Source organism: Bubalus kerabau, chromosome 1, assembly GCF_029407905.1.
Source record: "Bubalus kerabau isolate K-KA32 ecotype Philippines breed swamp buffalo chromosome 1, PCC_UOA_SB_1v2, whole genome shotgun sequence".
NCBI lineage: Eukaryota > Metazoa > Chordata > Mammalia > Artiodactyla > Bovidae > Bubalus > Bubalus kerabau.
In genome coordinates, this window is record NC_073624.1 from 222,738,132 (window position 1) to 222,752,094 (window position 13,963).

Consider the following 13,963-nt stretch of genomic DNA (forward strand, 5'->3'; position numbering starts at 1 on the left):
GCTTGCACTAGGAACCCTTAGGTTAAGAGGAGAAGCAGGGCTGTGTAAGCCTCAGGAACGTGGGGCCTGGGCTATGGCTCTGTACAGAGTTTAGCCCAGCTGAAAGGCAGTGTCTAGAGGGGTAAAGCTTTAGTTGGTGAAGGGGAGTTGACTTGATGGAAAGGAATTTTGAACTTCAGTTGGAGAAGTTGATTTCTGCCCACAGTGCCTCCTGGGATTGTTTATTTTGCCTGTAGAACGCCATCCCTCTCTCTCAGCCGCCTTCCTTAAACTGTAAGTCACTCTAGACACTAGTTTTGGTTTTACCTGGATTGTGAACAGATACTCCCTGAGCTTTTGGTCAGCATTCTGATAGTAATAGGAGACTATAGGACTGGGTGGCCAGTTCTCTCCCTGGGGTCATTTAAATTTGAGACCATCGGACCTTGAGCCAAGTAAAAACTTGTTTGAAGTAAATATCGTGGGTGACCCTGTGGTTTTCCCAATCATGTTTCCCTCCTTTACTCTCTCGCAGTTTTTCCTTATTTTCCATGGTCAAGTTCTCACCATAGGTAGTTCTCAAGTCTTAGCTCATCAGCCGAGGCAAATGGTTTTCGCTTCCTGTAACATGGGGTTAGAGAATGTTGTGTGCAAATAAATCCCTATTGCGTGTGCAGGGTGGATGCTGTCAAGGTGAGCACTTTGTGAAAGTGAATCTTGCCTGCAGTGCTTGCTTTGCAAGATAAAAGATTGCTTTAGTTTTGAACACCTGTGCCCTGACACTATTTGTTTAGCGTTTTCATCATTGGATTTTCCTGGAGCAAGATTGGAAGCTCTTTAAAACAAGGATCTGCTCTCTCAATATGTGGTCCAGCCTTGGCTGGTGGGAATTACCAGTAGGTTTCTGATCTCTGGGCCAGGCAGCCCTTCCTTCCCTCCTGTTTGGTTTCTTGGCCTTACTGAAAAATGAGTGTCAGAGGATCAATAATTGGTGTACTGTATAGATCCCAGGAGCAATTAGTTGTCTTCGCACTAAATTGATTTTAAACTGGAGGTAGTGATCCAGATCATCTTTTTACCGATTGTCTCTGCTGCGGTATTTATCTCTTTCATGCTAATTCCATTCCCAACTTCAACTTGATCTAAAAAAATGGTTTTATCACCATCTTCTCTGAGCCACAAACAGCACTTTAGGAGGCAAAGGATGTGAATGAAGGTCTGCAGTTTTGAATAATGTTATGAAAGATTGAAACCATTAAGACAGGAGAACTTTCATCTTAGCTGAAGCAGTTCAAATAGGTTTTCATGATGAGTAGGTGTGGACTCTGTCCACTCTGTAGTTTCCTCACCCTTGAGTGAGACAGGTTCTCATATAAAACAGAAGGAGCAACAACAACCAAACACAACAACCCCCAAATCACAAGACTTCAGAGCAGATGAAGCACTTGCAGCCTTGTCTTTTCTCTTCCCTCCCAAAACACTCACATTGGTGTTGGCTTTTCTTCCAGAAAGATGAATGGTGCTTGGGAAGGAATGTGGGTTCATTTTCAAATATGACTCGCCATGTGGTATCATATGCACTGTGGTTAGAAACACAGTTGATCAGTAGAGAGACTGGTCAGCCTTCTCTCCAGGGAAAACCTACTAATGCTCTTAAAGCTCTCCCTCCCTGTTGCAATCCTCCTCCCTCTCTGGACACATGATCCATTACTTTAGGGCCCAGAGCATCCTCCTTTCCCTCACAGTGCGTCATTAGACTCTCCTCCTTTACTAGTGGCACATTTTCCTTTTCATCTGCAAGCAGGCTGAAAAGTCTTTATTGTCTTTTAAACAAGAGGGAACAAAAAAACCAATCCCAGCAAAACTTCCCTTTGTACCTCTCCCATTTATGTACTATCCTGTGCTGCTGCTGTTTTCATAGCTAGAGTGTTTGAGAGAGTATTTTGTGTTTACTGCCTTTACCACAGAAAGCCCTGAGGTCCAGTTTCTGCCTGTAGTTCTCTTTGGACCTGCTGTCTGTCTCAGAGGTCCCCGGGGCTGCCCACTTACTTAAACCAGTGATTGTTCTTGGCCTTCTTCTTTCTCGAGACTCTTCTCCTTTGCCTTCATTGATGGTGTACTCTCCAAGCATTCTTCACCCCTTCTGAGCATCCCTTCCTAGCTCATCGTTTTTGTCTTGTGGCTCTTCCCAAGGTTCCAGGCCACCTTTGCCTCCCAGACCAGAGGGTTTGTCTCTTTCTGTCATTGTTAATCTCTCCTGTCCCTGGCTTCAGCCATCACCATGTGGACATGATTCCCAGACTTCTGTCCAACAGCCCCTGCCCCTCGCCTGTTCTTCATCGTCCTGAGGGCCAGAGAGCTCAGGAAGTCTGCCTGAGTCATGGCAGGTTGTTCGTAAGGTCTGTATATCTCTAGAGTCCTTGCTTCATAGGCACACTGCCCCTCCCCAACCTTGGAAAGGCAGTTCACTTTGACCAGAAAGGTAGAAATGAAACTGAGCTCTAGCAATAGTTTGGATTTGCTAGTTGTCCTCCCTTCAGAGCTTGATAAAGTTACGATAAGCACTTGTGCTAAAGGGTTCTACAAGTTTTTTGTGAGGAGTTAGGGAATTCTATGTTGAGAAATGTTAATGAAAGAAGAAAGAGTTTTGTGCGTGAGGTGAGCAGTAGGGCTAAGTGTTAGGGAACTATTTACCAGGTAGGGACTCTGAGCAGCTGGATGTGGTTTGGAAGGGGCAGGTCTCAGATGGGAGTCATTTAGCCTGTGAGGCATTGTGGGTGTCAGTGGGTATTGTCATGAGGACCCCATTGTCCTTTGGAGGCCTGGGACCAGCACAGGCATTGCCAGACTCCTCTTGACCAATGTGTCTGCTGTCCAAGGTAAAAGGCCTTCTAGGGAAAGAAAGTATGACAGGATCTGAATTCTTAAAATCATTCTTGTATCTCTTGTGACATTCAGAGTTGGTTTCTTCATGGAGGCTGTCTTAGGGCAGGTTTATTTTAGTTTTCCCTGAATGACTCTGATGATAGGAGTTGTGCTATTAATACAGATGTCCATGGCTTGTCACAGAGGTTTTTATCATTTGCGCATAAATTCTCACACGTTGATGTATTTTGGCTCCTTGCTGCATATAAACTGCCAGCAGTCATATTGATTTTTACACGATCTGGTTGAATGTCCTGGATGGGGGCTGGTGGAAAGGTTCTTTGATTCAGCGGATTTCTGTGTTCCTCTGCACTCTGTCATTGTTATAACCACGATCTCTCCCAGTAAGTTTGTATCTTACTTGTGTCCTAAAAGAGCAGCAGAACAGAAGAGTTTACCAGCCAGAGCCCTGGGTGTCCCTCTGCCTGCAGCCAGGGAATCGAGCGGTTGCCTTTCTGTGTCCTGTCGAGCGCTTCTTTTGGCACCAGAGAGATGTCAGTCTCTCTTATACAGAGTCTTGCCGCTCTGAAACATGTGAGCCTCCCTTACTTCTCATACTTGCCTTAGTCAAGCTCCAGAGGTGGTGGAAGTACTGATGGGGGAGGGTCAGAGAATGTGCTCAGCAAAATTTGTATTGGAAAAAATTGCTTAGATTGTGAAGTGGCTTTCTGAGGCAGTTGATGGGCAGCTTATCCTTACAGTGCTATAGCGTAGATTTTTAAATTGTGGGATCTAGAGTCGGGCTTTTGGGTTTATATCTCGGTTCCACCACTTAACTGGACATTTTCCTGTTTGTAAACTGGATTTAAACAATAGTACTTACCTTAAAGGATTGGGGGAGAATTGCGTGATATAATACCTTTAAAGCATTTAGGGGCTGGGTGCATAGTAAGCTTTCAATCAGTTGTTGTTTGTCATGACGTTGAAAATTCTTCAGAATAGCCTTACATCCATGTTCTGAGAATGTTTCAAGTCCTTCTTAGTATGTAGACAGCATTCTACTTGGGCATACATTTGTAGGAAGCTACAAGCTCTATGGGAACTGGGTTATTTATGTTTTTATTTGTGGTATAATGGAGAACACAGAAGACAGTATCTGACCTGTAGTAGGTGTTTAATAAATCCTTGTGGAATGAATGAATGAAGCTGTGAGCCAGTCAAGAAGAGGAATATGGCTGGGTGGGATGTTTGGTGTAGCCAAGTTGTTTTTATTCGTTTGTAGCTACAGGAACCTGCATCATCCTGGAGACCCTGAGAGGTGGGCAGCAAATTTAGGGGGAATGTCTTCTTTTTTAAACAACTTAATTGGCATACAAAAAACTACACATGTTAAATTGTACAATTTGATAAATTCATCTGTATACACCTGTGAAGCCATGGCCACAATGCTAGGGGAATTCTTAATGCTTATCTCAAAAGTCTTGTTCCTGGGTAGCTGATCAGCCACTTCTCTCTTTGCCTTGATGTGGCTCTCTGCCTCACCTAGAGGGAGGGTCTGCTTTCCTCCCCTTTACATCATTCCTTCCGAGCCACCGTCTGCATTTTTATATCCTTGCCAGTGAGCTTTTAGATGATTATTGTGTGTGTTTGTGTCTTTGTTGAGTGTCTATTCCCACCAGGTTGCAAGTTGGGAGCGCGAGGACTATATCAGTTTTGTTCAGTGTTTAATTCTCATTGCCTCCCACAGTCCCCCACAGATGGGAGGTGCTCAGTGGAGAGGTAAAGTATGAATCAGTGAATCATGGTGCTTTGGGGCCTAAATTGAGAGCATAGGAAACAATTGTTCTGAGACTCAGAAAGTTATTCTTATCTTTAGCAGAGGGAAATCAAAGGGAAGAAAGGCCTCCTAGGGTCTGAATGACTTTAGCTTCTTTACTGAGTGAGACCAAGGAGAGCCTGGAAATGCAGGGAATTTAACCTGATACAAGCCAGACCCAGAGATGAGGTGCGTGGGGACCTCTTCTGTTGTTCTGAGCCTAGCTGTTTTATGCAGGAGTAAACATTGATGTTGGGGCTCTGTTAGGTTTTGTTTTTTAATTGCAAACTGTTTCTCTACTACAGGTTGCCATAGAAGGGGGCTTTGACTGGATATGCTCTCTGAAACCTCCCCCATCCTTTTCTTCTCCAGCTGTGATATTTCCACTCCACCCCATCCCACCCCTCAATTGTAAATGGCAGTAAATTTTCAGAGTCAGCTCTGATTCCCTCCAAGAAAAGTCTCTCTTAGGTACTTGAAGAACCATAAAAATAATAATTAAGAATGACACAACCAGGTAAGTGGTCTGTGGTGTGCATTTTGGCAAGAGTCAACATTGTAAAGCAGTAAATACTCACTGTGGTGGAGAAGAATGAGCAAAACAGGCTTTTAAAACCCCCATTACAGAGAGAAGGGGAGGGGTGGGGAGCAAGAGAGAGCATATTTGTGCTGGTGAAGCTGATTTTCCACTAAATGTTTATAGAAGATCTAGATACCAGATTCATTTAGAATTATCGTTTCTTTCAGATGCTAGGAGGCAGCTGGGATGCTTTGGGAAGAAATGAGGTGATTCTAGAGATTAAGAAGGCTCTGAAGCCTTTTGTTTGTTAAGTTATATTTTGTAGAGATTTCATCCCAGGGGCTTTGCTCCCTAGATATCTGTCTCTGTCCTTCCATTTGTTCATCATCATTGACTGCCTGTTGTGTATGAGGCTATATCTGTACACTCATCTGTCTTCCTCCATTTGTGTATCCACCTATCGTATTATTGACTGCCTGTTACATACCAGGCACCCTCCCTGCCCTCCTTCCATCCATCTACCCATTCTCAACCTATTCATCCTCCAGCCATACAGAATTTTGGCAATCCTGTAATGTACCAGGTGCTGTTCTAGGCTCTAGGAACCCAGAGGAAACAGGCCCATGAACAAGATTGTTTTGTTGTTTTTCAGCTTTAAGGTGAGGTTATTAATTACTGACTTAGACCCCATCACCACCATTTGTCATGCTATGAAGACACAGGCTGGGTCTGCTTTTTCCTTTCTTTGTCTCTCAGACTAGTATATCAGGCACATAGATGCTCAATGCATAGGTTTTTGAATGAATAACAAAATAAATGAGTGATCTATGTAGTTTGGGACACACTGTGACAGGAGTATAATCACAGCTGTGAGAAGTCACACAGAAGGCAGAATTACTCACACTGACCCCATTTCTGTGCCGAGTAATGAAGAGCGAGGGCTGGCCGAGCATGCTGCTGAGTTTGCTGTTTGTGCATTGGCTCGTGCACTTGCTGAGCTGCTCCCCTGTAGTGAGCTGTGTGGGAAGGCAGCAGGCTGTGATTGAGTACAGGATTGGCAAGGTCTCTGGCCTCTCAGCTGCCACACTGAGTGAGTGTGGAAAGTGCTTAGAGGGAGAAATCCAGGTGCCCTGGGCACGTGGGGGGAGGGCAGCCTGGGCCAGTGCAGGATGGCAGGCAGAGTGTGTGTAGCTGGCAGGGGTAGCAGGTGCAGTGTGTTGGACAGGGAGAAAGCAGGCCTGTGAGGGCACTGATCAGGAGGAAAGCCAGCACTGCCCAAGTGCAGAGAGCTGCCCTCAGTGAGGCCGGGGCAGGGCCAGCTACGGTATTGGAAGCATTCCTTTTAGTGTTGTTGCAGAACCTCTAGATTTTGGTTGCAATGTGACTTAAAGGCCTTGGCTTTCTAAGAAAGGAGGTGTATTAGCTTCCTGTGGTAACAAATTTCCACAGACTGGGTGGCCTAAAACAACAGAAATTTATTCTCTTGTGGTTCTGGAGACTAGAAATCTGAAATCAGGGCTGTGTTCCTTCTGAAGGCTCAATGGAAGGATTTTCCCTCACCTCTTCCTGACATCAGTGGCTTCTAGCAGTCCTGGGTGGTGGTTGACTTGTGGCTCCATCACTACACTCTTGGCCCCTCCTTCCATGTGTGTGCATGTCTTCTCTGCTTCTAAGGATACTAGTCCTTGGGTTTTGGCCCCATTCTAATCCAGTGTGACCTTATCTCATCTAATAACATCTGCAAAGACTCAGGTTTCCAAATAAGGTCATGCTCTGAGGTTCTGGGTGGACATGAACTTGGGAGACATCATTTAGCCCACTGTAGGAGGGGATACTGAAGTTAGTGTAGGTGTGCTGAGAAGCTTCTTATGGATCTTCTCATTTCTCAGGGCTTTTGGGTTGACAGGCAGGAGACAGGTGGTGAGGAGGGTGGGCCAGGAGTGGCTGGAATTCCAGTCTCTAGGGGGGGCTCCTCGGAGAAGGCAATGTCACCCCACTCCAGTGTTCTTGCCTAGAGAATCCCAGGGATGGAGGAGCCTGGTGGGCTGCCGTCTGTGGGGTCACACAGAGTCGGACACGACTGAAGCGACTTAGCAGCAGCAGCAGCAGGGAGGGCTCCTGGCTCCTGGACCCTTTTCAGCCTAAAGGAAGCTCTGGGACTGTAAGAGGTGGCCCTGCTTATGCAGTCCCTGGCTCACGTTCACTGTGTCCTTCCTGTGATGAGGGGACAGACGTCAGGGTCCCTTACTGGCTGTCCCCAGAGCACCTTGAGAAAGGAGGAAGTGGCCACAAGAATAAAACGGCCAGAATAATTAACAGCCCTAGCCGACAATGACCTGGGGTTTTTCCAGGCTCCCTCTCTTCTCTGGGAACAGTTTCCTGCTTCTTTCTTGGCGGCGTGTTGCCAGGGACTTTCTGGGCCCAGCACGGGACGTCACTTTCCTTTTCTTTCTTGTGTCCCTGCTTTCTCAGGTTCGGTGTCAGTAGCGTCCTGCCGTCCCTTGGCCTTTAAACAAATGACTCAACAATGTCTTCCTATAACAGCAGTTCTTAAACTTACTGTGATTTCCAGATTTGATTGCCAATCTGGAAATTTGATTTCCAGATCTCATTTTCAGATTAGATTCCCAGAATTTCAGATTTAAAAAGTCTGGGGTGATCTGGTTCAGGTGACCTTTCAAAGACAGATCAAGAAACACTGCCCCCGAAGTTATGTTTCTCTGTTTTCCCTCAAGTAGCACCCGGTGTGTTAAAAGGGATGGCTTCTGTATTTACATGACACAGTTTGTCACTAGATTATATTTTTAAAGTCTGACCTAGGTATGCTGTCTAGGTATACAGATGCCAATTCTTTGCCTATATCATTTGCTTGTAGGTAAAGTTTGTAGGTAACTCGATTTTAAGATCGAGTTAGTGGTACCTTGAAAACATTGTCGGACTGTTGGACAAGAAAGAGAGTAGGGCCTGCACATCTGGTTTGTGGAGCGGCCGCCCGCCTTTTTTTTACGCAGGTGGGCTCTGTGGCCTAGCGCCCCCGTGCCCACTGTCAGTGATCGCATGCCAAGGCCTGCCAGGGGTCTCCACCGAGGTTTCCACCAGCCCGCAAGCAAGAGTATGGGGGCCATCCCCTTCAGCGGCGCACTCGTGGCCACCCATGACTACAGCCGGCGCTGCCTGGGCTCCACTTCCAGTAACAGCTCCTGTGGAAGTGCCGAGTACCCTGGGGAAGCCATCCCCTACCACCCGAGTCTCCCCAAAGCAGACCCAGGACACTGGAGGGCTAGTTTCTTCTAAGGGAAGTCCACTCTCCCGAGTGGACTCACGGCCATGGTGCTGGAGTCTCCAGAGTACTCAGAGTCTGCCCAGGCTTCCACCGGCACGATCACCTGTGACCTGGCTCAGGAAGCTGCGGGGAAGCAGCAGCCTGGCAGCCAGCCTGGCAAAACCAACTGCAGGCCCCCGTCCTGAGTGACCACCACCAGCTTCCAGGCTTCCTTCCAAGGCGCTAGGCTCATCAGAGTTTTCCTTCTCCCCCAGCGCTGTACCTCCCTCCCCTCCTCTCCCCAAGACCAAGGAGACTGCGGTCAAGGGAAGCAGTTCGGTTTTTTAATATCAAAATAGCAGAACACCAAAAAGGAAGTTGAGAGAATCCTACTCTCTGCCATCTGAGCTACACGAGTGCGCCTTCCTCACACCCCGTAACCCTGTGCCTTGCACCAAGTGGACAATAAACTCCAGGAGTGAGGAAAAAACAAAGAGAGAATGTAGGAAAAGTGTGTCTTCAAGGCTAAGCTAAGCCTAGGAAATGGGGTTCCCATTTGATTTCGTGAGTGTAATGGAGTAAACAAAGGGGTGGCTGATCTCCATTTCAGTGATCTAGCTTCTTCCCTTTCTGTAAAAAGAGGATTGCAGAGTTTGTCACTCTCCTGGCTCAAGTCTTAAAAAGAGTCATGTGAATTCATTTATATATTTAAAAGTGTTATTGGAGGCTTGCTTACTACATACTAGAATTGTGATAGCTGTCCTAGTATCATCGGTGGTACGCATTAAACAGTCATGAAAATCAAAGGAAATTACCTATCATGTAAAGGGATGGGAAAGGAAGTTGTAGGGAGGCGGGAGAGCTACCATTGGGAGAGGGTGAGGGGTGAGAGGAGGCCACTTCCCTGAGGAAGTGACCCTCCAAGCGGAATTTGAAGGGTGACAGCAGCAAGATGGAGAGGGTTGGGCAAGGACTGTGGGCTGAGGAAGTGTGCCAGGCTTTGTGGCCAGAGGGGTCCAGGATCTGAGCCGGCCAGAGGGGCTGGAGGACCGAGGGAGGGCCAGGCCAGTAGTGTGTGCCCTTGAGTTGAGTGTCTCCCACCCACTTTCTAGTCAGATTTGTAGTAACTTTGAGATGAAAGGGAAGAATTATAGCTGGGGAGGATGTGGAAGCTGCAGTGACAAGATCAGATCTGCTTTTTGAAAAGATCGTCTTGGACAGCTTAGCTGGGAGGGAGCGGGGAGGCCAGCTATGATGCTGCTGGCCTGGGCCCATGCTGCTCAGCGGTGGAACTCCTTTTCCAGGTGCCAGCTGGAGAAAAGGAGAAAGTTAACACAGGGAGAAGAGCCGTCCTGGGTGTGCTTGTGCCTAGGGCTGTCTGTTTTATCTGTGGGCCTCTTGTTCATGAAGCCCAAATAAGTGCTGCTAAAGGTGTATTCAAATGTAAAGCCTTTTTTAAATGGTCTCTCTCATTGTGTCTTGCCTTTTTTAAAAAAAAATTTCTATTCAATGCTATTTAAAAAAAAGAACAATCGAAAATTTGAACTATTGGTATGAATTTTACTATTCATCTTTATGTTGTGCAGTGCCACTTTTAATTGTAAATATGAGATCAATTGATTTGTATATAGAATCACTGAAATTATACAGTTTGAATTATGTATCTTATATGCATATTAATTTTGTTCAGACTCGGACACTGCATGAAATGACTCAACTTTTTTTTTTTGTAAATAGTTTTTTTTAATTGCAATATAATTGACATATGACATTATATTAGTTTCAAGTATACAGTGTAATAATTCAACATTTTTATATATTGCAAAATGATCATCACAATAAATGTAATTAACTCTGTCACCATGCATAGTTACAAATTTTCTTCTCCCTTGTGTTGAGAGCTTTTTCTAAGATGTACTTTCTTAAATACTTTCAAGTATGCAATACAGTGTTTTTAAGTATAGTAACCACGTTCTACATTACAAACCCATGACTTTATTTTATAAGGGAAGTTTGTACCTTTTGATCACCTTCACCCATTTTGTCTGTCTGCCACCCGCTGCCTCTGGCAGCCACCAATCTGTTCTCTGTACTATGAGGTAGATTTTTTGTTTTTGTTTTTAAAGATTCCACATATAAGTGAAATCACATATTATTTGTCTTTCTCTGACTTATTTCATTTAGCATGATGTTCTCAAGGTCAATCTAAGTTGCCACAAATAGCAAGATTTCATTCTTTTTTATAACTGAATAATACTCCATCTCTCTCTCACACACACATACACTGCACATACATCACATCTTTATTTATCCATTAATGGACGTTTGGGTTATTTTCATGTCTAGGGTATTGTACATAATGTAGAGAACAGAGAGATTAATGTATCTCTTTGCATTGCAGATCTTCCTTGACTTATGATGGGGTTATATCCTGATAAACCCATTGTAAGTTGAAAATGTAAGTAAAAAATGCATATAAGGGGCTTCCATGGTAGTCCAGTGGCTAAGACTCCACGCCTTCAATGCAGGGGGCCCAGGTTCAATCCCTGGTCAGGGAACTAGATCCTACATGCTGCAACTAAGAGTTTGAATGTCGCAGCTGAAAGATCCCACATGCTGCAATGACGTTCAAAGATCCTACATGCTACAACTAAGACCTGGCACAGCCAAATAAGTAAACAATTTAAAATGCATTAATACATCTAAACTACCAAATATGATAGTTTAGTCTAGCCTACCTAAACATATTCAGAATACTTACTTTAGCCCACCGTTGAGCAAAATATGCAAACCCTATCTCATGAGGTTTACTGAATATTGAATTGGATGTGAAAGACAGAATGGTTGTCAGTGTATCAGTTGTTTACTCTTGTGATTGAGTGGCCGATTGGGAGCTGTGGTTCCCTACCACTGCCCATCGTCATGTGAGAATATCATATTGCTTACTGCTAGCCTGAAAAAAGATCAAAATTCAAAACTTGAAGTACAGTTCCCCCCGAGAGTGTTGTGCATTTGCACCTTTGTAAGTCAGAGACCGTCTGTAGTGTGTTTTTCTTTCCTTTTTAAAAAAAGTATGTATTTTAATTGGAGATAATTTCTTTACAGTATTGTGGTGGTTTTTGCCGTACATCGACATGAATCACCCCCAGGCGCACATGTGTTTTCTTAAGATACATCCAGGTGGGGAATTGCTGGATGATTTGAGGACCCTTCCCACCATTTGCATAGTGGTTGCGCCAATTTACTTCCCCACCAGTAGTGCTCAAGTGTTTCCTTTTCTCTGTATCCTTGCCAGCATTTGTTGTTTCTTGTCCTTTTGATAACAGCTATTTTAACAGATGTGAGATAATCTTTTTGTAGTTTTGACTTGCATTTTCCTGCCGATGAATGATGTTGAGCTTCTTTCTTATGTACCTGTTGGCTATCTGTTTGTCTTCTTTGGAAAATTGTCTATTCTGCTGATCCTTTGCCCATTTTTAAATTGGGTTGTTTGGGTTTTTGCTGTTGACTTATATGCATTCATTATATATTTTGGATATTAGCCCCTCATTGAATATATGATTTGCAAATATTTTCTCCAGTTTGGTAGGTTGCCTTTTCATTTTGTTGATGGTTTCCTTTGCTGTGTAGAAGCTTTTTAGTTTGATACAGTCCTGCTTGTTTATTTTCACTTTTGTTGCCTTTGCTTTTGGTGTGAAGTTCAAAAAATCACCTCAAAGACTAATGTTATGGAGATTACCATCTATGTTTATTCTAGGAGTTTTATGGTTTTGGGTTTTGTATTCAAGTCTTCGAGTCATTTTGAGTTAATTTTTGTGTATGGTGTAAGAGAGTGGGCTAGTTTCATTCTTTTGCATATAGCTGTCCAGTTTTCCAAGCACCATTTACTGAAGAAGCTGTCCTTTCCCCAGCTCATATTTCGTAAATTAATTGACTGTATGTTATGGGTTTATCCTAGGCTGTCTCTTCTGTTTTAGTGATCAGTTTCATGTCAACACCACATTGTTTTGAATGTTATAGCTTTGTAATATAGTTTGAAATCTGAGAGCATGATGCCTCTGTCTTTGTTCTTTCTGAAGATTGCTTTGGTTATTTGGGGTCTTTTTGTTCCATACAAATTTTAGGGTTGTTCTATTTCTGTGAAAAGTACCCTAACAGAGCTGTTTTTGTTATTTCACTTTTTGATACTTGCATATTCTACTAACAGCCTCTCTCTTTGGCTTACTGAGGAATGAAGAAGGATTGAAAGGAAATGTGAGTATGGGTTGCTCCATCCTTTACTGTCCAGTGTTGTCATGGTCAGCATAAGTAGTCCATTTATCCCGGGAAATAACATGAATAAGAACGGCTATTGCAGGGTTCTTTAGTCTTTCATATTTCTAGAATGCTCTTTCTTCCTTTTGCATTTCAGAAGTTCTGGTCTGAAAGGAAAGCGTAGCCTCTCAGGGCTATCAGTATTCCTGCTTATTCAGTTGTAGACATCACAGGCAATACCTTGTATTCACTTTTAGTCTGGCTCAACCCCCACATATTGTGGGTCCACCAGAATCTTTTATTTAAGGGGCATCACACCTTGTGCACATGGGGCCAAAAGGAACCCTGGTGGACCCACAGGACATTCATGTCTTAAGTCTTGCCTCAGCTCATATGCATGTTCCACCATCACACCAGACTTCACTTGTAAAACTCAAGTTCAAAGATGAAAATTTAAGAATCCCAAAATGTGACAGGAGAGCATTAAACAAGGCAGGCCCTTCTGGGTGTGGGTCCTTGAAGGAGGTTGCACACCCCAGAAGCACCTTAGGTACTCTCTCTCCTAGGGCACCTGTGGGCCTGTATCCCAGACTCAGTGGAGTCTGTGTCAGATTTATTATTTGCAGGCTCAGAGAAGATTAACTGGGCAGAGCCTGTATTGGCAGCCGCAGCCTTGCCTAGTCCAAGAGTATTTGGCTCCCCAGGCACTAAAGGCAGCTACCACTTCTTTGGGAAGCCAGGTTTTGGATGGGTTTCTAGGCAGTCAACTGACGAACTGGCATTCGTCAGTTCCAGGTGCCATGAGCTGGGTCTGTGCAAATCAGGTGCTGAACAGAGCAGCTTTCCTACTGGATTGTGTGGGCTCCGCAGTAGAAGATGTGATTGAGAACATTTTTGGGAAAAGGCTGTGTTTGGAATTTGTGATTTTTAAATTGAATTGTGGTGTTCCCTCCTCTCATCTCTACTGTCACTTAGATTTCTTCCACTATGAGCTTGGATTTCCTGCTTTGGAGACATTTGTAAATCTTCTGTCAGGAGTCAGAATTTTCGGCTTGCTCCTTGGAGCCCTGCCTTTGTGATCTGGAGAGGTTTGCATTCTTGGTACTGGAATGAGATGTTCCGAAGGCTCAGGTGGTAGGAGTTTTCAAACTCCTGCATGTATAAAAACTTCTGGGGAGCCCAGGTTCTTGGACCTTAGCCCTGAAGTTGAACTCAGGTGGCTGGTGTGGGCTCCCTGGGAGAGTCCGCCACAGATGATGTCCCATCA

At 44.5% G+C, this 13,963-nt stretch overlaps 1 protein-coding gene and 1 pseudogene across 5 annotated transcripts in view; both read left to right on the forward strand.

Annotated features, from left to right (window-relative positions):
* The window catches only part of ARHGAP26 (Rho GTPase activating protein 26), a 467,573-nt gene that overhangs the window by 88,345 nt on the left and 365,265 nt on the right, over positions 1-13,963 (forward strand). The window lies entirely within an intron of this gene.
* On the forward strand, positions 8,295-8,652 carry LOC129634420 (pancreatic progenitor cell differentiation and proliferation factor-like; annotated as a pseudogene).